Raw genomic sequence first — 25,264 nt, 5'->3', positions numbered from 1 at the left:
CCACTTTCGCCAATCTCCATCCTTCCAGATTACCTGTGACTATCCATGAAATAAGTATCTCAACAAAGATCACTTCTCTCGCTTCGCACGTGATCAATTCCCGGGGTTTTATCTACCTTCGTGCGTCTTGAAACTTTCCATAACTTCTCCCCTGTAATATAAAGACTTTCGAGGATATCATTACTGTTTCGCCATGTTCTCTGTCTGACATACCCTTTTGCGCTGTCGCCAATGTTGCAAAATTTTCCTTCAGTAACTCAAACACCTGCTGCTGTTTCTCACGTACGCCACCTTGCTGATATGTTAGTGCTCTTATTGAACCATTGTCCTCAATGCATTTGCAGAATCCATTTGGATTCTACTTAATCCTGTTTGGCAAACCTACGTCATGTAACTTTCTGTCTCTCCTGATTACACTTGCAAGTACAATACCACCACATTTGCACTCTTAAGTGAATTCATTCAATCCCTTCATTCTCTATCGGGCATATGTTTCTTTCTTCAACTTGTCCAGATTCTAAATTTGTCTTGCCATCTGTTCTTTTCTTAATTTCCCAGCTTTGCCTTTCGTTTAACGATAATATACGGACTTTGGACACTCGTCTACCGTTTTTGAAGGCTTCCAACTTTCCAGCCTCCACTTTACCTGCGAATATGTACCCCCAGTCAACCTTTGGAAGCTCTTGCCTAATATCGTCAAAATTGGCATTCCCCCAATTCAGAACTTTGCATTTTATATTCAGTCAGTGCTTTTACGATTGACCTCTGACAGAAGGAGCTACATTTCTTTCATATTTCTGTCACTGACCCCCATGTTATGAACAAAGATGACGGCCTTGAAATTAGCATAAGAGAACTCTTGCCATTTTTGTTCAGGTCTGCTATCTTTACATTATATAGAGTTCATGACAACTAATGATTTTGTTTCAGGTCGAATGAGTAATGATTGTATTTTCTCTTTCTGCTGCAGCTAACTTGACATGAAATGTAATCGTGTCTCGACGAAAATGCGTAATCTCTGGAAACAAATTTTGTTACATTTGTTTGTGACAGTACCAGATTTTCTGGTCATGATTGCGGTTGTGATATTATGTAAAATTATTGCGGTTTTTTCACCATCTAATTTCCTGTCTATGATATCAGTGTTCAGTGTGCCGAGGGAAAAAAATGCCTTTGGTTGTCGTGCTGCCGAATCAATTTCAATTGATCTCTGTGTGAACCCGTATTGGCAGAAACTGAAAATAAAATGTTGCACAGGAAGTGTGTGTATGTAAGTTATAGAAATCGTGTTCACACTGCCATCCCTGAAAGTGCTTATTCAGACTTTTTGAATTTGAACTGATCTGCCAAATGAAAAAAAGGTGTCCTGGCTCTGCAGCAACTTTTATGGATGGCATATGATTTATTTAAATGCTCTGCTCTCATTCATTGCCATTTTGCTACTCAATGATTCGAATATCAAACGCATTATAGAATGTCATCGCACCCACTGGACACAGAGGAATTGTAATAATCTGGCCATACCAAAGTTAAGTGACTTTAAACAATTTTGGTCCCGTACTCAGGAAAGATGCATTTGCCCTGGAGTGCGTCCAGAGGTTGTTCACGAGAATGCTCCGAGAAATAAGTGGCGTAACAGATGAAGAGTGTTTGAGACCTCTGCGACGACACTGAGTGGAGTTTAGACGGATGAGGGAGCATGTGATTGAAACTTGCAGCATACTGAACGGCCAAGATAGTGTGGACGATGCAAAAATATTTCCATTGGCAGTAGAGATGTGGACCCGAGGTCACAGCCTTAAACTAAAGGGACCACACTTTAGAACGAAGATCGGGAGATTGTTCCTGAGGCAGAAATTGGCGAATCTATGAAATTCTTCAGAACTAAAGGCTGCGGAGTCCAGGTAATTGAGTATATATATATATATATATATATATATATATATATATTTATTGCCAAGTGGACGAAGGAATTGGGGACGAAGGGGGAAAAATGGATTGGAAAACCTATCAACATGATGGAATAGCAGAGTAGACTCGAATGGCCAAACAGCCAAATTACTCCTCCTATGTCTTATGATCTTTTTTATTGTTCGAAATTACTGGCAAATTTATTTATTTTTTGTTTTTGTTCATTAGTCACAGATTTTTATGTTAGAATTGGGATTGCTACTTATCAACAGGTAACTGTGATCATAAATTTATAAAATGACAGAGCATTTTAAGTGTCTGAGACAATTTTCATGCAGATATGAGCGATGTTTCCTCAAAAAGTTTCACTTTCCTTGTAATTCTCATTAACTGCATATTTTCTTGTCAGCTTTTAACATTTGGGCAAGAAACAGGCCAGCTGAATGTGGCAAGTGTCCTTCTACAATTTAGGTCATTGCCATTGCTGAGCAAGGTGTTTGTATTGATGACAAGCAACAGAAGTTGCGTAATCGTTATTGGCTAGTATTTGAACCACATTGGGTGTCAAACTCGTGTTCTTAATCTGGCAATATCGTTAATTTGCTGAGCGAGATACATATATCAGCATTGCTTCACTAAAACTAACCATCGCTCTTCCAAAGTCCAATAGATGAAGATCGAAGTTTACGAAATATTTTTGATTTGTCAGTTGATTCATCCAGGAATAAGACTAATGATTCAACTGTAACCTGAATGAAATGCTCCTATGTTGGGACATTACAGTAGTTGAGTGGTTGGCATTTTTGTTTCTTGGTGCCAGGGACCCAGGCTTCGAGACTTGGGTAACTGACGAAATTAACGTTGGAATGTTAGCGTGGGTTTCCTCCCAGTATCCAAGATATTCCACATACTTCCTTTGGACATGGAAAAAATGTCTGTGATTTTCAAAGATTCGCAGATTATGTTGATTAGCCATTGGGATAACAGGGATAGAAAAGGTGTTTGGGATTTGGTGGGATTGACATTTGAGAGCTGGTGTGGACTCAATAGTGGGAATCACTGATTCCATGCTGTTCCACATTTCCAAGGTCCTGCTTGCCTACTGGGACGGATACTGTATTCGTTAATTACATAGTATATCACCAAAAACGCTGTAAATTTGTAACAGGACTTTTAAATTTTCAAACGCCAGTAAAAAAGTCAACATTCAATTTGCTTTCTTTACTTTTTGCTGGATCTGCATGGTTGTTTTGTGTGCTTCATGCTTAATGGAGTGGAAACGAATCAGCCTGCAATCATTCTCGTCCACGGCTACTGGACGTAGCTGACTCATTTTCCACATTGTCAGGGAGATGTCAGATTTGGAGCTGAAACGAAACAGCTTCCTCAGGGAAGCGGCTTGAGGTGGAGGATACATTTCAGTCATTTTGCCAGAGTTGTGTCAGGTTCCAATGCCTTTGTTGTATCTTCTGTGTTCAGTAGTTTCTTCATGTCACGTGCAGCGAATCGAATTTGCTGAAATTGGGCACCTGTGATTCTGTGGGTATCATGACAAGGGTGAAGTGAATCATAGACTCAACATTTCTGGCTGAGGACCGTGCAGACACTGCATCCTTGTCTTTTACACTGATGTGCAGGATTGTTCCATTATTTCGGGCGGAGATATTAGTGGACCTATTTCCTGCAATAAAATGTTCAGTATTACATCGCCATTTATGACAGAATGTGGCAGGACTGCAGAGCTTCGATCTGATCTGATCGTCTTGGGATCATTTCGACCTCTCTATCAGAAGTTAGTTCCGATTTTTCGAATGTACTCAGATAGGTGCGATAGCTTTAATGGTATGTCATCAGTTTTTGATGTTCTGCTGATCCGGGCATGTTCACCCATACTCCTCACTGAACCACAACTCTGTTTGATGAGAATGGCAGACAGAGGGGTTATCCCGAGCAAAAGGTTACAGATTCTGGATGAATACAAGTGGGCTTTTCTACTGCTGTGGGCTACATTATTACACCAATGCGAGGAATTCCCTTTTCAAAGTAAGGCGTGTTCGATCTTTGAAAAGGAATTTGAATTCGAAATTAATTCAGGGCAATAATGAATTGGTGATGAAAGAAGAGTTATAAACTCATAGAGTCTTAGAGTCACAGAATATGCAAACAGACCCTTCGGCCCAACCTGTCCGTGCTCACCAAGCTTTCTAAAATAAACTTGTGCTATTTGTCTGCATTTGGCACATACGCCTTCAAAACTGTCCTGTTCGTGTTGCCATTAGTATTTGTTTTTTAAAACTGTGAAATTTTATTTTGAGGAGAAAGGGAGGACTGCAGATGCTGGAGATCAGAGCTGAAAATGTGTTGCTGGAAAAGCGCAGCAGGTCATGTAGCATCCAATGAGCAGGAGAATCGACGTTTCCGGCATGAGCCCTTCTTCAGGAATCCCTGAAGAAGGGCTTATGCCCGAAACGTCGATTCTCCTGCTCCTTGGATGCTGCCTGACATGCTGCACTTTTCCAGCAACACATTTTCAGCAATTTTATTTTGAACACTTCTTCCCTGTGGAAAAGACCTTTCAAACTATCCATGCTCTTCCTGATTTTTATAACCATCGAAAACGCCAGCCTCGACCCCTATGCAGAATGGAAAAAAAATCCCAACCGATACAGGCGATTCTTTTATCGCAAAACTTCTAGACCCTCTTCACTGATTTTAAATATTTTCGAGCCGTTTCCAGTTTATAACGTCCATCTATAGCAAGGCGACAGGTTTGGTCCTCAGTATTCTAAATGTGCCCTTAACATTCTCGTAGACAGCCACAAAACGATGCCGCAATTCTTATACTCAATGTTCCGACTAACAAAGGCAAGTGTGCCGATAAGCCTTCTGTACGACCGAGTTTACCTGCAACTCCACATGGAAGGAAATCTTTGTTTGCGCCCTCAGTCTCTTTGTATGACAACACTTCCAGATACACCACAGTTAACTGTGTAAATCCTGCCGTGGTTTGTCTAACAAAATGCAACACCTCATATTTATGTGTTGAAGCTCCATCCATCAATGCTTCAACCACTAACCCAGTTGATCATGATCTCATTTCGCTTTTAAATAAACTTCTTCACGTTCATTGCACCATAAATTTTGGTATAGTCTACAAACTTACTATCATCCAAATAATTCATAAAAATAACGAACAACAGTGGACCCAACACTGGTAATTGTCGCACAGAGCTTGACACAACAAATGTCCCCAACCACCCTGTCAAGCTAATTTTGTATCTAATTGGCTAGCTCTCTCTGATGCCCTGTGATCTATCATTGCTAGCTAGTCTATCACGGGGAAACTTGTTTTGCCTCACTCGGATCCTTGCAGACGACGTAACCTGCTTTACCATCATCTATCTTCTTGAACACATCTTAAAAAAATCACTCACGATTGTGAGACACAATTTACCACAAACAAAGCCATGCTGACTATCGCTAATGAGTTCTTGGCTTTGCAAATGTATGGATATCCTGTCTCCAGGAATACCCTCTGAACACTTACCCACTCTTGACATCAGACTCACCCGTTACTAACTCACGAAAATTTCTTTGCAGTCCTTTTTTCAGTCAAAACATTGATTGCTTTCCAGTCATCAGCGCCTCATACCTGGCTGTCAAAAAAAACGAAATCATGTAAACCAGGAGCAAACACAGAAGTTGCTGGAAATGTTCAGCATGTATGGAAGCATCCGAGGACAGAAATCAGATTTAACCTTTTCCTCAGATCTCCTCGAAATGTAATAAGTATCTCAGCAAGGAGCCTCGCAATGTATTCCCTGGCGTGCCACAATTATCTGGGATTGACCTGAACAGATCCTGGGTCTGTATCTACGATTATACATTTTGAGACCTTCCTCTTCTGTAAAGTGGCCTTGTTTCAAAACATCACTACATGCATTTATTTTCCCGCGTACCCTCGCTTCCTTGTCTTTATCCACAGTAAATAATGATATCATATTTTCGTTTCGGATCTCAACTACGTAGCATGAACTGGCTGTGAGGTAGTGGAGTGGGGTAGGTCGAGTCCATGTCAGAATTGTGAACCCAGTATGACCAGGCACTCATGGACTGTTGTTGATCTGTTAACTGTCTTTGTTTGGCTTTCCACGTTTCTAGGAAGGATTGCAATGCTTTATGTTTCAGCATGATTGTCTTTATTTTTCTGCTTTATACCAAGATTCCGTACGTTGGGAAGGGGAAATTGCACAAAAGAAGGCATTACATTTGATGATTTGCAAACTTTTCACAATATTCCTGGGAATGCATAAAGCATGGAATATTACAGAGCAGTACAGGTCCTTCTGCCCTCGATGTTGCACCGCCATATGAAACTAATCTGAAGCCCGTCTCATATAACAATTCCATTCTGATCCATATGCCTTTTCAATGACCATTTAAATGCCCGTAATGTACGCGAGTCTACAACTGTAGCAGCCAATACGTTCCACACCTGAACTATTCTCTGACTAAAGAAAGTACCTATTACTTCTTTCCTGTATTTAACATCCCTCAATTTGAAGCGATGCTCCCTCGTGCTCGCCATCACCATCCGAGGAAGAAGTCACTCAACTTCCACACAAGCTAAACGTCGGATCATTTCATATGTCTCAATTAATTCACCTCTCAACCTTCATCTCTCCAACAAAACACCCTCAAGTCCCTCAACATTTCCTCGTAAGACCTCCCCTCCATACAAGGCGACATCCTCATAGAACTCCTGTGCGCCCTTTTCAAAGCTTCCACTTCCTTCCTAAAAGGTGGTGACCAGAACTCCAAGTGCAGCCGCACCTCAGTTTTGTAGAGGTGCAACATGACCTCATGGTTCTGAAACACGATCCTTCTATTAATAACATCTAACACACCGTTTCCCTTCTTTACAGCCATATCATTCTGGGTGGTAACTTTGTGGGAGCTACGTAAATGGACGCAAACATCTCTCTCCTCATCCATATTATCAATAATCTTACATTTCGCCTAGTACTCTGCATTCCTGTTTCTCCTTCCAAAGTGAATCATCGCACACGTTGCTGCATTAAACACCATTTACCATCTCGCAGCTCATATCTGCAACATGACTGTTTCCCTCTGTAAGCTACAATATCAGTGGGTATTATCTTCGACTGTATTGATCTCTGTGCTGTCGCTTATAAAAATGACAAACAGCAGTGGAGCCGGAACAGATCTTATTGCTACCCCTCTAATAACGGAACTCTAGGATGAACATTTCCCATCAAACAACACCCTCTTTCTTCTTTCATCGAGCCAATTTCTGATCCAAACCGCTAAATCGCCCTCAATCTGATGCCTCTCGACTTTGTGCAGTGACCGACCATGGGTTACCTTATCACACGCCTTACTGAGATTCATATACACCATATCAACGGCTTTATCGTCATTCACCTATTTGGTCACCTTCTCAAAAAACTCAACAGGAGTTGTGAGGTACGACATACCCTTCGCAAAACCGTGGTGACTATCCCTAATCAACTTATTCCTATTGAAAAGATTATAAATCTCATCTCTTGTAAACTATTCCAACATTTTAGCCACAAGCAAAGTCTGGCTCACTGGTCCATAATAACCAGGATTATCTCTACTCTCCTACTTGAACAAGAGAACACCATTTGCTATCCTGCAGACTTCAGGTACTATTCCGGTTGACAATGATGGCAGAAAGACCAAAGTCAAAGTCTCAGCGTTCTCCTCCCTGGCTTCCCAAAGTGTGTTTTAGCTGCGAAAATAACTGTGAGAGAGGTGGCTTGTGGGTCAATTAACATATCAACAAATGGAAGAGTTTGGAGATGGTCATGCAGAGAATATGAGAGAGGAAATGAGAAATGTACAGATCTTGCCTGGAACGATGAGTGCACAGGGTGTCGAATGGAAATGAAGGCATCTTATGAGCAGCTTCCAAAATGGGCCAGTGTTTCCCAGAATATTCTGAGAACGGGATTCTTTTCTGAGTTCGAATAAAGGGGTCCTTTAACTGAACATTTGTTCTGCAATGTTGAATCTGATAGTTGCGTCAGTAAAATGTTCGAATATTGTGCTGAATTCTGCAATAATTTGGCTAAGTATAATATTAACTGAGATCGATGGAAGCTATCTCTCCCGAGGTCGGTATTGTTTCTGGCGCGAGCTTATCAAACCGCATAAAATACTCTGCCCCATGGATTCCATCTCACTTCATGTCACCCCAAATGGTCTATTCGTCATAGTTTGATGTACTAGTCGTCGCCTGAACTCCCCAAGATATTCAATGATACCTGGAACTGTCACCATCGTTGGAAAGACGACACTCATTCGTTTGAATATTCAGTGTCCAGAGCTGCCCTGCAAAGATCGCGTGAACATGGCAGGCACGGATTTGTCCACAGAGTGCTGGAGGTCCGGGTAAATGGGCTGGCCTAAAGTTTGTGGCGATGCCCAACGTTCAATCAGAGGCATTTTGGTCTCCAGTCTAACTTCCTCACGAACCGATCTGTTTAGGTTAACCACAATAAACCAGTTTTTAACAGTGTGTATGTTCTAAACCACAAGCATTTCTTCCCTTGGTCATTTTTGTTCCCCTGAAGAAAACCAGTCAGCTTAGTCAGATGTGATCTTGCTGAAGAAATCCGTGATCACTCTCCTCTATTAATTGTTCCGCTTCCAAATGATCATTCATCTCACCTCTTAGTTTTTCTAAGCATTTTCTGCATCAGAAATGAAGTAACCCGTCTTATTTCGATCCAGCAAAGTCCAACACAAGGAAACAAAACAAAACAAAAAATGCAAATGCTGATGCCTCCTCAAACCCACTGCCCCCATCCTAGACAAGAAAAAAAGAATTGCTGGAGAAATTCAGTCGGTCAGGCAGCATCAGTGAAGAGACCAACAAAGTCAACATCCGACATAACGGCTTGACATGGCAGCTGCTCTGCCCAGGACCATAAGAAACTAGAAAATGTGGTTTGCCCAACCCAAACCATCACGGAAACCACCCTCCCATCCAGGTGTCCATCGACAAGGCAACACCCAATTAATGATAGGACACTCGGACACTCAGAATAACATAAAGATCTTGAGGTGATTGCTAACAGACTCCTGTACGCAGTAAGACAGGTTAATAAAGTAAGGAAGGCATGCATTACAAATATCCTTGGCAATCGAGATATAGATTAGAAGATCAGGGGCGTCCTGTTGGAGGCAGACAGGACGTTGTTCAGGCCACAGTCCGAGTACTGTGTACAATTCTGATCACTGCACCACAGGAAGGGTGTGATTGAAATGGAAGGAGTGCAAAGGACATTGACCAGGTTATTGCTGTTGCATTTTGCTTGTGAAGACAGAGACTGGATAAACTCAGATTGCTTTCTTTAAAGTAATGATCGGGTACATACGCCAGCAGCGGCAAAAAAGAGGTTGTTCCACAAGTAACAAAATGCACCTTCCAAGGCAAATTGTCAGAAAAGTATACAACACCATCCTTTCCTTGTTGGTGTTCTTGGTAATCCTTGGAACAATGTAAATTATATTAAATCATATAAAACCTCAGCTACTTCAAACCAGCCACACAGAAAAGGTTCAATCCGTGCTGCAATACGTTTGAAATTAGAGGGGCAAAGAACTATGCTAGAAGTTCCTATTTTAAATAAAGATTAACAACTTTATTGTTTAATTACTCAGAGGATATTAAATCCAACATCTATTTTCAACTACTTTCTCTTAAAGCTTACTTTTGCCTCTCACAGTACAATACTAGTCAGATGAAAATCCCGATTAAAGTTTAAAAACATCACGCTTCCAAACCAGTCAGCTTTAACGATTCTCCTTCGTAGATTTCCCACCGCAGAATCTCCCTGGGTTGGTCTTGATTGTCTGTTGGAACAACGCTCCACAGGCAGGTACCTTTAGTGAGCAATTTGCATCTGTTGGGCTTCGGCGGTTTGTCATCTAACTGTTCAGAATGTCCGGTTTTATACCCTGAAACGTGGGATCTTTTCATGGATATTAATATTAGTAAAATACTAAATTCATATTTGATTGGAGTTTGGTATCTTCGAGCATTTTGAAACGCATGGCCGAGTTTCAGTTTGGTTTAGTTTCATGGCAAACCAGCTACGGCCTTTTTTTTACACCGTGTTTTAATTGCTATCTTCTTCAGGACGCTCTGTGCTTTGTCACTCCATCCTGGCTTTTCAAGTCTCTAAATGTTCCGTACACCTGCAAACCGTGATAACATAATCGACATAAGAAACAAAAATCAACCTAATGAAACGACGCCTTCATTATTTTCTCTCTGTCCTTAAGCACATTGTTATGACATGTAAATGACTTTAATCTAAGTTCCGTTGCAGATAAACAGATGTGATGGTTTTCAGAAAGGGAAAATGGCAGAGCAACAATGTTAGTTCAATAAAACACACGATAGACATATTATATGGATTTAAGTAATACTTTTGGTACTGATGTATCTTGCAGCAAGGGTAGGATAAGTTGTGGGACACTGCTAGATGAATGTATATTAGTGATGATTGATGTTGTGCTTCTGTTCGCCGAGCTGGAAATTTTTGTTGCAAACGTTTCGTCCCCTGTCTAGGTGACATCCTCAGTGCTTAGGAGCCTCCTCTGAAGCGCTTCTGTGGTGTTTCCTCCGGCATTTATAGTGGCCTCTCCCTGCCGCTTCCGGTTGTCAGTTTCAGCTGTCCGCTGTAGTGGCCGGTGTATTGGGTCCAGGTCGATGTGTTTGTTGATGGAGTTTATGAATGAGTGCCATGCTTCTTGGAATTCCCTGGCTGTTCTTTGTTTGGCTTGCCCTATAATGGTAGTGTTGTCCCAGTCGAATTCATGTTGCTTGTCGTCATGTGGCTACGAAGGATAGCTGGTCGTGTCGTTTCGTGGCTAGTTGATGTTCATGGATGCTGATCGTTAGCTGTCTTCCTGTTTGTCCTATATAGTATCTTGTGCAGTGCTTGCATGGGATTTTGTACACTACATTAGTTTTGCTCATGCTGGGTATCGGGTTCTTCGTTCTGGTGAGTTGTTGTCTGAGGGTGTCATGACCTGGAATCCTTATTGGATAGAAGCAAGTCATTTGGCTTACTGAGTTAACATCAACACGCCAAAGCCCATCGCGATCGATCCTTGTAACCCTACGTTTCCTTTGGCTAACCCAATAAGCGTGCACATCTTTGAACCGTGAATGGAAACTGGAGCACACAGTGAAAAGCCCGCAGCGCGCGCGCGCGCGCGCGTTCACAGCGGAAGAATGTGCAAACTCCACACACAGTGATGGGATTGAACCCAGCCTCCTAGTGCTGACAGGTAGAATTACTAAGCACTGGGCCACTTCTAACACAGAACTGTAAATGCTGACTAGATTCCATAGCTTTACCTGGTTAGATTTGAATTAACAATTTTTGAATTCATAATTTTTCCACAGTTAATTTTCCAGCCATCGCTGCATTTCACTTTGTAATGTGTGTGCCCCTTTGGAGGAAAAACATTTTGATGGGAACTGTGCATCAATCATTTTAAGCCAATCCAAGATTTTTTTTTTAAACTCAGTAAAAGGAATTAAGATGCAAGCTTCACCAAATAACTGAATACAGCACCTGCAATGTTCTTACTATGTTTAATAATCGAATAAAGTAGAATGGCAGAAAATCGACTGTCCACAGTAAGAAACATTTAACGTAATGCTTTAATATATTATTTAAGCATCTCCCATACAAAGTTTCTAAACTGCATGAGTGATTCATATTCATGAACTCCCGTCATGGTCTCTCTGAGTAGTGGAAATATAATTTCCATATTTTATCACAAAGTTCTTTGCACTGTTTATACGTCTGCATACGATATAACACTATCTAAGATCACAAATCCAACGTCCAGGTTCATATGCATGTCCCTTTGTTTCATGTAATAAGAACAGACATTCTGATTCTGCCGGGAGCCCAAACTCTGTTATTCGTGGCTTGTTTTTTTTTTTGCAACCATCGTCTCCGACCTTCCAACACAACAACATGTTAATTCTACATGGCACGTAACTCAGGATTAGTTGACTTACATTTACAGAAGGATTGATATCTGTTCCTCAAATAGTTGCACCTGTTTACACAGTTTTATTTGAGCTGTGAAAAGAAATGTTCAAATCTTAAGCACGTCAATTATGAACACATATTCATAATAGTGACCTCCTGAAAACAATTCTTTGTTTCATCCTGACGACAGGTGAAGATTATTATACCTGTTGAAGGTCAATGATCTCATCCATCGTACATCACTGCAGGAATTCTTCACAGCTATTCCTTGTTCGTAAAATCTGTGGGCGCCTCATCAATGCCAGCGTCTCATTTATAATTTAAAAAATAGTGAGGTTTGCTCGTCCTTATACAATGTTCAGCACCATTTACTATTCTTGAAATTGCAGAGGGGTCTTTGTCCATATAGATTGAGATAACATCTAGCTTGGGCTAGATCTCAGAAGCCCGAGGAAAAATGTGTGAATCTACCAATCTCCTATTGGCGTTTTATGACATTGCCATCACTGCATGCATTATTATCAATAAACTGGGCGAACCATTGATGAGAGATAAAAACAAAGACCTGCTTCAGCCATACAAGTGCTGTGGCCACACAGAATATCAGACACTCTGATTGCTGTTTTAATAAGCTCTTTGCCCGCCTCTCCACTCCATCCCCATCATCTAGAAAGCATAGCTCTGGGGTTGGATTTAAACCGTCCAAGAATTTGGCTGACTGTGGCTGACGTGTGAAATTGAATGCAACATTCACAAAGTTTTACGTTGTCGAGGACAAACAGCTGATTGTCTTCATTGTCACATTAATCATTCAGCACACACTCTCTTCACCAATGACACAATAGCCAGCACTGAAGATCACCAATGAAAATCACGCACAAGAAGCAAACCAGGAACACTGCAAGTCCGTTTTTAACAAAACCTCTCAAGCCCGTGATCTCCAGCAGCTGGAAGTATAAGGGCCGCAGATAAACAAAATACCGTCACATACAAATCTTCCTTCAAGCAAGATTTTATTCTGACTTCGAACCATATTGTCAACCCTTCACTGTTGCTGCATGAAAATTCTGCGGTTCACCCCGCAGCAATGCAGTTGTTCACCAAGGTAGATCTCGAACACCACAACAAATGGTAGTGAACACTGGACAGGCCGTTAAAGCTTACATTACATGAGTACAATTGAACATTATCACCATTTCCAAATCTGCAAGGAGCTTTCTTCTGAAACTGAGGGCTGGTTAGTGTCCAAGGTAATGTCCTGTGTGGCAGAGAGTCGGACAGATGTCCAATGTGATTCTTGGTGCTAAAGGTCCACTAAAATCAGGGATTGCCTATGCCCTTGGATAATCCGTGTCATAGCTTAATGAGCCAAGTTTAACGAGTTTCCCAACTCTGAATGGTCTCAAAACAAAGAGACAGATTGAAGTTGCCTCGTTTACTTATGCTGAGTACTTGCCAATGTGTTGGTGCTTCCTTTTCCAGATAACTACACTGAGTGAATTTTAGGATCCCTTTTCTTCTAAAGTCGATCATGTTTTGGGAATTTCATAGTTGAGGAAGTGGGCATAGTATGTCGATATGCAAATCCCAGGTGGGGTCTAAATATTGAGCATTTGTCAGAAGCAGGAATATGGCTGTTGATAGGGAGCCCTATTTGCTTTAAATTTTTGAAAGAATATGTGTGTCACTGGCTACACCAAAATTTACAACCCTTCCTTAATTGACCAGAATAACACAGACTATTGTGGATCTGCAGTCACATCTACGAAAGGACGCGGGAAGGATGACAGATTACACTCCTTAAATGTTATTCGTTGTGAGTTGGTTTCTTTTGCCTGCAATTGACAACCGTTCATTGTCAACGTCTGAAATTAGAAGTCCAGATTTCGTTTGAATTAAAATTCAAGGTACTGCCATGGCAGACATCAAACGCAAAGTATAATACACCGGTCTCCGAATTAATAATCTAATGATAAGGCATTTAGGCCTACGGCTTTCTTAGTCGTTCACATTGGCCTGAATCCCGACAGACAGTTTCCAATGCCAATCAATACTGCAGTCTTGGGGTTTCCTTTTAACAAGTTGTGATCCAACTCTGGTGATGCCCATGGAGCGTGCTGATTGAATGATGGGAATTCCTAGCCCCGTGTGTGGGAGCGGGATCTTTGTACACAGGGGGAGGAGTTTGGGTGCATGAGGCGGGACATCAGGTAGGAAACTGTGCTTAATCACAGATAAATCGTGATATTTCTGAATTGGAAAGTTGCAAAGAACAATGCTGCATGGATTCAGGTTTCATTTGGTTGCAGGCTGTGGTGTACAGTGTTCGACAGATGATGTGGCGAGTCTGTGCCAAATATTGAAGTTCTTCTGATTGCACTGGGTTTCCATGCTGGGAAATGGTGTTTGGATGCACTGGTGAATATCGTCTTAATTCAACTTAACAGGATGTTCCGAGCGAGGGAGTCAATGCCCTATCATTTCTTTGTTCATATTTGGAATGTCAGCCATTCCTGGACATGCACGAATGATCCAATGCCATCTACTGTATTTCATATTGTGTGAGTGCACAGTTATCAGGGCAAACGCAACTGTGTAGGTTCCAAAACTGAAATCAGGAATTTTGTCATCATGTCTGTGTTAGGTGTCTCCCATTCTTCGTTTGTTCCTTGATGCCGAGAGTGTTTGTGTGAATGCTGTCGTCTCATTGACATCTCCAGCCAGTCTGAGCAACGTATAAAGTAGAACAAATTAACCTCTGTGAAAGCCAATCAAATGTTGACTACGTGACTGATTCTGAGACGAACCCACTATTTGTGTGCTTCCCTATGTCTTTTAAAAGTGTAAGTGATTCAGATTTTTTGAACGTCGTATTGCATGGAACAACAATTATATTTGTGATAAATCTCGTACTTATTATATGAGCTCAGGCAGAGATATGTTTGATTAGAAACGACAATTCTCTTTTTCTTCTTTCTCTCTCACTCTCTCTTACAGTTCGTCTGCTGGTGATCTAATCTTAGCTCAGGGCAAGTGTATTTTTTTTACATGCACCACTCGTGACCTGGTGGCTATGGCAACGTCTGATTTACTCTTCATTGTTTTGCAAGTGGTACTTCATCGTTTTCCACCTAATTATTATCCACCATGTTTCCAGGCCATCAGACCTGTTCGTAGTATGATGTATGTGATCTGCTGCTTGACCACTGATTGACTTGTCGGGTTCACTTTCTCCTTTAATCGATTTGTCACTGTTTGTTTTCATCCGATGAAAACGGAGTACAGGACAGAGAATACTACAATTAAGGTTCTATCAACAATCTGCATTTTCTTTTGTTTTAAAAATATTCCAAACTACTACCGATATAAACATGGAAAGATAATTAATAATGCTCCATGGTACTATTATACCAGATCCAGATTATATTATGACGGCCGTGGGACAAATCTTAAATACTTTGAGCATTTCTTTTAACATCAATGCTCCTACTAGCTTGTACATTCCTTTCTAATGTTATGGCTGTCAGACACGTTTTTGAGGTTATTAACGGTCGTAAGTGAATCAGGGGTCAGTGAAACATAGAGAATGAACAAGAGTTATAGAGCAGAAAGAAATCTGTGGTATTATTCCTTGTCATATCTGTAAATTTCATATTTCTCAGGTTGCTGTATATTTTATCTTTCTTCCTGTCAGTTACTCATTGGATTCCGCTGCTTTTGATCTCCTTGTCCAAGCCACGTATATGCTGCGGAAGCGAAGCTGCTGCACCAATGTACTGATTCATGTGGTGACACAGAAGAGCTTTAGAGAACAGTTAAAGTATGCCGTGAAATATCCAGTTATGAAAAAAAAAACAACCAATGAATAAAACCAAATAACTGAGAGCTAACACGAAATGCAGCAGATAATGGAATGCGGAGTCCACATGAAAATGGACTTAAAGGAAAAGGAGTCGCAACATGATAGCATGTCTTTCCGAATGGGCAAAGAACGATTCCATTTGAGGAGCAAAACTGTGTAAAGCGTTTTCAGGAATGACCAAACTGTACAAAGCTGAACAACAACAGTATTAACCAAAGATGAATCAGACATGCACACAAAAAAAATCCCCAGCAATCAGTTCTCAGTGAATGAACGAGATACAAGTTAAATTGCCTGGAGGATTGTATCATTGTTCAGAGCAGGCCAGAGTTTGAACAGCAATAGCCAGCTCCTTTCCACTCTTCCTCACTGAATTTGCTGATCGAATAATCTGGATAAAAGTTAAAAGAAACAGTAGGTTTTTTTACTATGAACAGTAAAATACATTTTTATAACGTGTCTTTTGATTGCATTGACTTACTTTCCTTGGTATCATTCACTTCACCCTGTCCAGATGTGATATCAGTCCCTTTCTTAATATGTTCCTTTCCAGGAATCAGCCGCTGTGTTAGTGAGAGAATCCAAAGCCCAGTCAGAGGCTGAAGTGACAGAAAGGTCCGACACTTGGGAATGCAGTCGGACGAAGCAGATGAGCCGACAGCCTCATTGCTTCTATGAAAAGGTCTTGTGCCTCTCAATGATTCCATCGAGCTCAGTGGGAACTGACTGTAGATTAACTCTGTTTGCTTGAGGCTTCGCAATGGAGCCTGAGATCGTTCAAAGATGTATGGACGATCACCAAGGATGTTGATTCCAGGTGCAAATCAGCTGCTAAAATGCATCCGTGGGTTAGCTCATAATTGACCCATCTGATCAAGGTCCCATTTAAAACTGAGATAAACCCCGTTCGCTATTCACTACACCACCAAATTTCAAGCCATCTGCCACTTGCTAACCAATGTAGGCAACCCGGTGACTACAATGAGACAGCAAGCCTGGCAGCATCAGGAGTTGTACAAGTCAATGTTTTGATAGTGCGGATAAGACAGCTGCTGATAAGGTGGCGGTGTGTGAGGTGGAGATATTTTAGGGGAGAGGGGCAGGGTGGTAAGATGAACATAGGTAGTGGGTTACGGTCAGTTGGTCGATAGGTGGAATGGAAGGGAGAAGGGGGCGGGAAAGAGAGTTGGAGATAGGTAGTTAGTTTATTTGAGCTTGGAGAACTCAGTGTTGAGTCCAACGGGCTGTAGGCATACCAGGCGAAAGCTGAGATGCTATTATTACAATTTGCGATCTGTGTTACTGTGGCAAGTCCTTAATTGATACTGGGCGAAGAGTGTGGCGCTAGAAAAGCACATCTGGTCAGATAGCCCCGAGGAGCAGGCGAACCGACATTTCGGCAGAAGCCCTTCATCAGGAATGAGGTTTGTGGGCCAAGGGGACTGAGAGATAAATGCAAGGGGAGTGGAGTTCGGGAGAAGGTAGTTGGGAAAGTGACAGTTAGATGAAGGTAGGCATGAAAGTGATATGGTAGAGAGGAGGGTGGAGCAGACTGGTGGGAAGGAAGATAGACAAGTAGGACAGTTCAGGAGGGAGGTGCAGAATGGAGGTTTGGGACTGGGGTAAGGTGCGAGTGCGAATATGGGGAAACGGGTGAAATCAAAATTGACCCCGTGTGGTTGGCGTGCCCAAAGCGGAAGATAAGGTGTTCTTCGTCCAGGCCTCGGGTGCTGAGAGTTTGTCAATAGAAGAGGCCCACGACCTGCATGTCCTTGGCAGAGTGGGAGAGGGAGTTAAACTGCTCAGCCACAGGGTAATCATGTTGGTTAGTGCGTGTGTCCCAGAGATGTTCTCATATATGCTCCACAAGTTTGCATCCTGTCTCCCAAATGAAGAGGAGACAACATCGTGTGCAATGGATACAATAGGTGACACTTGTGGAAGTAGAGGTAAGTTTCTGTTGGAGGTGGAAGCATCCATTGGGGCCTTGGAAGTCGCAGAGGGAATGTCTCTCCAAAGCTCTGATAGGGTGGGGGAATATCTCTGGTGATGGTGTCTGTTACCAGGTGGCAGTAACGGTGGAGGATGATACAATGTATCCGAAGGTTGTTGGGATGTAAGGTGAAGACGTTGTTGAGGGGGGATGGGAGTTCTGTCCTTGTTGCGATTGAACGGTTGCCGTACAAGGGCGGAATTTTGAGAAGTGGAGGAGGTTCGTTGGACGGCATTATCCACCACTTCAGAGGGGAATTTGCGGTCTTTTAAGAAGGAAGTCATCTAGGATATTTTTGCCCGAAATTTCGATTCTCCTACTTCTCTGATGCAGTGGATTAGGGTCTTCAGCGTTCCAAGCCTGCACTGACACATTTTTCCCTCCATACTAAAACTGTCTTCACGTAAAGAATCCTTACCAATCTATTTCCTTCCAATTCACGTAATCATCCAGTTGTTTCTTGAAAGCTGTCATTGTGTCTGTTTCTACCATCTCTTCTAGCAGCATGTTCCAGACACTCACCAGCTGTTTTGCACAAACATGTGCTGCGCACATCTCTTTTGCATGATCCCTATCGTGAACTTGTCTACCTAATAATTGGCTGCACGACTGTGGAAAAGAGCCTCACACGTTCCACTCTATCTATGCCATTGAGAATCTTATTAATATCTACCAGACCGCCATCACCTGCTGTGTTACAGTGAAAACGTACTCAGTTTATCAAAGTTATCTTAATAGGCAGCATCCTGGCAAACCTTTTCAGTGCACGCTCCAAAGCATTCACATCCTTCTGGCAGCGTTGTGACCAGAACAATATGCAATATTCTTCGTTTTACTTCACGTTCTATAAGTCTGCACTATAACCTGTCTATCCTTATACTCAATGCTCCTCCAAATGAAGGCAAGTCATCCATAAGCCTTTTCACAACCTTATCATTCCGCACTGCTACCTTCAGAGAAAAGTAGAGCGCCATCACCTGGTCTCTCTGCATACCAACGCTCCTCAGGAGTCTGCCATTCATTGTATAGTTTCCCACTGTATTTGACCTTCCAAAATGCACCACTTCGCATTTGTCTTAATTAAACATAATCTGTCATTTGTTTCTTCATGTCCTTCCAAATGATCTATAATCTGCTGTACCCGCTGACAATCCTCAATCTCCACAACTCCACCAATCGTTGGGTCCTCCTCATAGTTACTCATTTGACCAGCTATCTCGTCCTTCAAATCATTTATGTAGACCACGAGCAGCAGAACCCCAGCATCAATCCCTGGTTGAACACGAGTCATATTCCTCCATTCCAAAATCCACCCTTTTTAAATGAAACCAGCTTTCTCCGATGACCTATCTGGATCTTTTCACTTCAATCCGGATACCATGTGTTTTCACGTTTTGGACACATCAGCAATGAACGATCTCGTTATAGGTTTCATGAAAGTCCATACGGACAACACCAACCACTCTTCATCACTTTTGTCCCCACGTTAAAAAAAAACAATCAAGACAGTGAGGAATAACATCTGCTGCACAAAACTATGCTCTCTATCACTAATACGTTCATTTGTTTCGAACTGAGTATTTACCTTGAGAATCTTTTCCAACACCTTCCCTATCACCAGCATGAGGCTCACAAGACTATCCCTAAACCATTTCTTAAACAATGGGATGACATTTGGTATTCTCCCATCTTCGAGGACATCACCTGCGTCAAAGAGGTGTCAAAGATGTTTGTTAATGCTTCAGCGATTTCTTCACTTATTTCCCACAAAATCTGCGATATATCCCAGAGGGATGCAGAATATTATCTACATTAATGTTTTTTAAGATGCTCAACACCTCTTTCTTTTTAATAACAATTTGACTTAGAAATTCGACACTCACATACCTGAGATTGTCCTCCACCAGTTCCTTCTCTTTGATAAATACCGACAAAGTACTCATTTTGGACCCCGAACTACCTCTTCTGCCGTCAAACCGAGTCCCTCCTTTGTCCTTTTTCTGGCCACCCTTTTGTTATTTATGCTTTGATTAAAAGCCTTGTGATTCCATGCAATTTTCTTTGTTGGCAACTTTTCACGATTTTTTCAGCTGTTTTAAATATTTGCTAAAGTCCTTTCCTGCTTAGACTTAAAAGGATCCATCCTTGACCTTAAATGTGGTTTCTTTCTATTTTGACCAAGCTCATAACATATCTGGTCATGAAACTTTCATGCCACTTACCATACGTATCGTTCATTCTCCCATGAATGTGCCACTTCTGAAACTATTATCAGCTGCTGGTTGAAATCCTCCCACATATCCGATGTGGATTTCCCCTGAAATAGCTGCTCTGAATAAAAATTCCCCAGTTCCTTCGTAATATTTCTGTAGTACGCCCTGCTCCAATTTAATACCATGGCTCGAGGACTATGTTAACCCTATCCATGAGTATCATAAGTCTGCCGGTATTATTGTCACTACTCCCAAATGCTCCCCCAATGCTTCACACACCTGGCAGGGCTCTTTTCCCCAATCCAGGTCCAGTATGACTCCATCCTTGCTTGGGCTGTTTAAATACTGCTTCAGTAGACCCTCCAGAGTGGCCCTTCCAAGCTCCTCCCCATCCAAGATAATGGCATGCAGTGCGTCTCAACCAATACAGGGGAAGTTGACATTACCCATCACAAATTCACTATCATGTTTACATATTACCAAAATTAGTCTACTTATTCTATCCTATATCTCCTGCTGCCTGTTGGGTGGTCTGTAGTATAACCCCAGCACTGTGATTTAACATTTCCTCTTACCGAGTTCCACCCATATTGCCTCACAGCATAAGGCGTCTGATGTATCAACCCCAAGTACATATGTGAGATACTCTTTTACCAGTAATGCAACTCTACCACCTTTTTACGTCCCCTTCTGTCATTCCTTAAATATGCAAATCCTGAGAAATTCAGCGTCCATCCCTGTCATTCTTTTAGTAAGTCTCCGTATCGTCAATGATATCATCATTCCAAATGGCAACCAAAAATCTAACATAATTTTCTAGTCTATTATACTACTCGCATTGAAACACATACACTTCAGGCAGCCTTCCCTGCTCAATGCAGCAGTATTTCCCTGTATGTTCTTGTTTCTGTTCATGTTTACTTTGGTTTCAAACTCTCCCTCAACTCCTGCATCAACTCTCTGGTTGCAATTACACTGCCGCACGAGTTGAAATCGCCCTCAAAACATTCAAGTATGCCCTGAAAAAGAATATTAGTCACGGTTCTACGTCGGAATAGGGGAGCTATATGTAAAGAGCGAGTCGGAAGGGCGTGTTGGGTGAGAAGAGTAGCAAGATGGCGAGGTAGTGATAGGTGGACATAGCTCGTGGGTATGATCTGGTTGGTAGCTGGAAAAAAGGGGCGGGAGGTGGAATGAATGGGAGGACGTGAGGCTGGAAAGGGAGCTAAAGGATGGGTTGGAACTTTACTTGAAATTAGACAACACAAAATTATGTCCTCCAGGATGTATGCTGCACAGGGAGAAGATAGAAGGTCGAGTTTTTTTTTGAAATGATGCCACATTTGGAATTGCGAAAAATAAATATGATAAGGGTGACGTTGTTAACCAATGAAAATAGGCAGATAGATGCACCGAGCAAGTAGAAGGGCAAATGGCATCCTGACCTACATTGCAACAAGATCAGAGTTCATATTTAGGAATGTCGTATTGCAGTTACATAGGGCCACACCTGGAGTGTGACATGCTGATATGCTTACGCTATCTATAAAAATATCTGTATTGTCAAAAGCACAGCAGAGATTCATTCGGTTGATAGCAAGGATAGCAGAAATATCCTATGAGGCAAGACTTGATTGACTCTATTCTCCACATTCGAACAGGGTAAGAGGGGATCAGATGAAAATGCATAACGTTCTATCATGCTGGAAAAGGATTCATGCAGGATTGATGTTTCCCTTGGTTTTGCAATTCACAATATGTTTCAGGATATGCTCAACGACATTTTGGACTGGAAGGAGGAAAACTTTATTCATTCGAAGGCTTGTGAAACTATGGAATTCACCACCACAGAATGCTGAAAGCGCCAGGTCACTGAAACTGTTCATGGAAGAGATGATTAATTCTTCAGATTATAAAGACACCGTGTGTGGAAGTGCAATTGGGAATATGCCATTGAGACAGCGGAGCAGCCATATCACATTTAATACCAGAGCAGGCTCCAAAGACCAAAGTGTTTCTGTTAACTGATTTATCTCCAATATCGGATGTCTACTTGGAATACTAAATGATGCTGCATCATGTAAAATACCAACAGGAGGCATTCGAGAAAAAGAAAGCTTTATGCTTGAAAATTTACAATAACCCACAACCAAAAGATTACCTTTGAGATTTAAAATGGATGAATGGAACCAATTTTCCAGCTTTAAATAAATGCAGTTCTCTACTATGACTGAAGCCTCTTCCACTATGTGTAGTCGCTCAACTCCACGCCAAACCCACCCCACCATCCCACCGCCAATGAAAGCGGCGATTACCGTTTAGAACAGCCTTCGTTTCGTCGAGGCTCTTTTTAGATCCTCTGGATATTTTCCGCAACCACCACACACAACGACTGCAAGATTGCTGGTGCATATGTAATGTTAATAATGATAAATATTTCAAAAATAATATTGCATGCTTCAACATCAAAAATTCTTCACATGACAAACCCAGCCGAGCAAAGGAACAGCTACATCCAAGAAAGAGTCCATTTAAGGACGATACCCCATCTCAACAATCTTCTTTTAGAAACACAATTCTGTGCGAGTGAGTAAGCCATGCATAACCACACCTCACCAAATGAACAAACACCCGTAAGCACACCTCTACGAGTGACGAACTTCACACCTGTATTTATTATTTCATACTCTCACCTCCCAGACGACGCCATTCTATAGACGAGCACTTGTAGCAATGTAGGAAGATGAACTAAGGGTTAAGGGGGAGGGAGAATCGACGGTAAAATGGGCAAAGAAATATTGCAGAGACAGGATTGCAGTCGTGCTGGAAAGCAAAGCAGGTCAGGCAACATCCGACAAGCAGGAAAGTCGACGTTTTAGGTCGAAGCCCCTCATCAGGACTTTTCCACCACTCTAATCTTGACTCTAATCTCCAGCATCTGCAGTGCCAAATTCTGCCTCGAGAAATAGGCAGGCAAATGGGCGCGAAAATGGACAGCAAATAGGGCGAGGAAAAGTTTGGGAAAAGGGATGGAAAATTGATGATGAAGTGGGCGGTTAAGGGGCAGACAATGGGCATGGAAATGGGAGGGAAAAGGGACACAGAGCAAGCCGTGGGAATGAGTCGAAGGAACAGAAAAGGGGCGGAATAATAGACGGAGAAAAGGGAAAATGCTTCGCGAAGCGGCCTGGAAAGAAACTGAATATGATGTGGGAAAAAAATGTGGAAATGGGAGGGGACTGGGCGGGGAATAGTGCTGGAAACGGAGCGGTTTAAAATGTGGGGATTATCCGGAAGATAGATCAGGAAATTTGGATGAATGCAGAGAAGAGTGCTTTAGATAGTTGGGAGAATGAATGATTGGTTAAAGGGGCAGGGTAAGGGGATGATGAAAAGGTGGGAGAAGGTGCAGAAGAAGGGATATAAATAGGGACAGAGTGAACATGGGTGGGGGTCTTGAATGGAGTTGGGACTCTCGCAGAGACGGGTGAATTGGCTTGTATTGCGGGATGAGGATCGAGAGTTGGGTGGAATAGAACAAATCTATCTTTTTTTTTCATTTGAGCTGGTGATGTGGGTTGGTGGCGATGCATAGCATGAGTTTTCTTGGTTTACATGGTGTGTATGTCCCGATGTTAAGTGGAGGTAAGGAGGAGAATGGCGCGAGTGACAAATTGGGACTGCGGGTGCGACGTGTGAAAGGTTTGGAGCCCTGGGATTGATGGGTATGGGGCTGGAATGTATGGATGGTATTTCTCTGGAGAATTCGGGGAAATGAGTGGATGTGGGTCTGGTGCGAGGGGAATCTATGGAGCTGGAAATAATAGAGTGGGTAGCATTTGGTTGGGGATGTATCGACATATACGATGTTATGGGGCTTACGGTTTGGGATTGAGAATCTATTGAGCGTTATAGTTAAAAGCGTTTCTATAATTAGGCGAACAGATAAAATCATTTGCAAACCAGATCTAGTGTCACGCAGGGTGTTTTTCCTGTTCTGTGCCAGGGTGTAGGACATCTCTGAAGGGCTTGAAATGATACCGGAGCTAGAGGGGGTCGACCCAATTGTTCTGGTCCACGTTGAGACTAACAGTACAGGCAATGCAAAAATAAAAGAACTGCTTGAGGCCTATCAAGCACGAGGAAGGAAATTAAGGGACAGGTCCTCGAGGATTATAATCTCTGGATTGCTGCCCAAGCCACGTGCAAATTGGCTCAGTGATAACAAAAGTCGGGAAGTAAGCACGTGGCTCAGGGAATGCTGTCAGAAAGAGGGGCTCCATTTCATGCTGAATTGATATGTGTTTTAGAACCGGGTGTTTCCGTACTGGAGAGACCCTCCACACCTCCGAACTGGAACCAGTGTTCTCGCGAAAAGGATAAATTGGGCAGTCACGAGGACTTTAAATTTGTGAGTTGGAGTAAGGGAAAGGGAAAACAACAAGAAGTATGATGATAAATGAAAACGTATGGAGTTTTAAAGTTCTAGGCAGACTCTGAAAGAAGTAAAAACGAAGAATAACTCAGAAGATAAGAGAGATGTTTGGATCATGACGGTAAGAAAACCAGCATAAAGGAACTTTACTGGAATGGTCACAGCATTCAAAGAAAGGTTGATGAGTTAAGTGCACAAATCGTGATGAATGTACATGCTTTGGTAGCCATTACGGAGATATGGTTACAGAATGGTCACCACTTGGAGTTAAATATCTCGGGGTACCAGATTATTCAGAAATGTAGATAGGAATGTCAGGGCTGTGGTGCAGCTCTGAAATTCAAGGATGACATCAGGGCGGTGCTGAGAGATGATTTACGTTCCATGGAGAAGGAACATGAATCAATTTCGGTGGAAATTAGGTATTCTAAGAAGAGAATGTTCCTCATAAGCGTAGTCTATAGGCAACCTCTGAATTACCTCACATTGAGTCGGCCAACAAACAAAGAAATAGCTAATGCTTGCAAAAATGGCACGGTTATTTTCATATATGATTCGAATTTACATTTAGATTGTCAAACCAGTTAGGTCATGGGAGCCTTGAGGAGGATTTCGTTGAATGCATCTGCAATAGTTTTCTTGAAAAATATGTCAGGGAAACGATGAGGGAGTAAACTGTCGGAGGTCTGGTCCTGTGTAATGAGGCAGGAATAATTAATGAACTCATATTGGTGATCCTCCTGGAAGTAGTGATCACAGTATTATGAATGTAGAGTACGG

The sequence above is a fragment of the Chiloscyllium plagiosum genome, unplaced genomic scaffold, assembly GCF_037043375.1.
Source record: "Chiloscyllium plagiosum isolate Xiang-an unplaced genomic scaffold, Cpla_swu_hap1 HiC_scaffold_45, whole genome shotgun sequence".
NCBI lineage: Eukaryota > Metazoa > Chordata > Chondrichthyes > Orectolobiformes > Hemiscylliidae > Chiloscyllium > Chiloscyllium plagiosum.
This window is presented reverse-complemented; position numbering follows the sequence as displayed.